This window comes from Lygodium microphyllum, chromosome 19, assembly GCF_053477565.2.
Source record: "Lygodium microphyllum isolate KBCC chromosome 19, Lygodium_microphyllum_v1.1.10, whole genome shotgun sequence".
NCBI lineage: Eukaryota > Viridiplantae > Streptophyta > Polypodiopsida > Schizaeales > Lygodiaceae > Lygodium > Lygodium microphyllum.
In genome coordinates this window covers 69,756,335-69,757,920 of record NC_141153.1, presented here as the reverse complement: position 1 = coordinate 69,757,920, position 1,586 = coordinate 69,756,335, and positions in this window count along the sequence as shown.

Sequence of the window (1,586 nt, the reverse complement as noted above, 5' to 3'; positions counted from 1 at the left end):
CCTTGTTTGATCTCATACTGGCAACGTGCTGGTGGGCCTTATTCATGCGAAGTGCAAGGATTGCGTCATCCAGCTTACATGTCGGTTGTCAGTTTGGTGATGCCAATCAATCAAGAAGAACAACTAAGAGATTGGGATGTACAAGGCAAGGTGATTCTCAAATGCTGGGTAATGTTTTTGAGCGACGAGCCCAGTCACAAGTCCATTTTCAAGTCAGCCATGGAATGCACGTCTGATACCATATTAGCATTTAGAGAGAAAGATGGATAAAAACACAGGCATGAAGGGTAGCAGACATGCTCCCTTCAGTTCATTCCATCAACACACACTCCAAAGTCAATTGTGTGTACTATCCACACAAAAGATCAAAATGAACTAGACCTAACCGTGGTTAAGTCAGTGGGACTTAACCTTATTCAACTAAGGTAGACAACTGTGAGCTCGAATCTCAACACTAATTTCACATTTAATGTTGAAAATAGATCAGATGAAAAAAGGACTGAAATTTGTGGAAAAACTTCAGCTCCTTTGGTGCAAGGCAAACATGTTTCCAATGACAAGCTAAAGAACATTTATGCAAAAGGACTATGCTTCAAATGTGGAGAGAAATGGTCTCCCAATCATAAGGCAAAATGCAAAGCCAAGAATGTCAAGGTAAGTATGATCTTTGAGGAAGATTTGGATGTTAAAGCAATTGAAGGCAATGTATTTCAGCTTGAGAGCCCATCCACTCTTGAAGAGATGCATGACCATGAAGAGGATAGTCATGAGGAGTTTTATGATCCCATGGATGGTTTTCCATTCAACCCAGGTAGATATTATATGGATGACTGATCTAAATTCCTTGAGGCTATGATCTATTTCCCATGATGCATGGAATGGCTCTAAAGGGGATAATACCCTACGCCTTAGAGGCTACATCAATGGAAGGATAGCTCACATTCTTATCGACATTGGGAGTACTCATAGCTTCACAAACACAAACTCTCTTGATGGGCTGAAGTTGAGCACTCAAGAAATGCCTTCCTCTCTACGAATTCAAGTGGCAAACAGAGCTTATGAGGGCAGTAATCAGATTTTCTCTAATGTTCCTATCACTTTATCTTCATTTATGTACCATTTTGGTGAGTCTTATTGCCTTAAAGATGGGCCCCATCGATGTGATACTTGACTGTAATTGGCTGAAAAGTATTGGTAGATTTACCATGGATTTGGAAAGGCTGCAAATGGAATTCCAATGGTATGGACAACAAGTTATCCTTCAAGGGATTGAGAAGAAGAAGTTGGAGGTGATCAGTCCCCCAAGAAGATTAAGAGGGAAATCAATGCTAAGTCATGTATGATCATTCTTCTCTTGTCTAAGATTGATGAGGATCATCTCTCTACACCTCCCAAGGACATGAATCCTTGCCTTTGCAAATTGTTGGAAGACTATGATGATCTATTTCAACCTCCTTCTCTGTCTCCCAAATGTGAAGTGGATCATCCCATTGACTTGCTTCCAAACACCAAGCCTATCAATAAGCCTCCGTATCATCTCTCAAAGGTGCAGAGAGAAGTTGAGCACCAAGCAAAGGAATTACTTG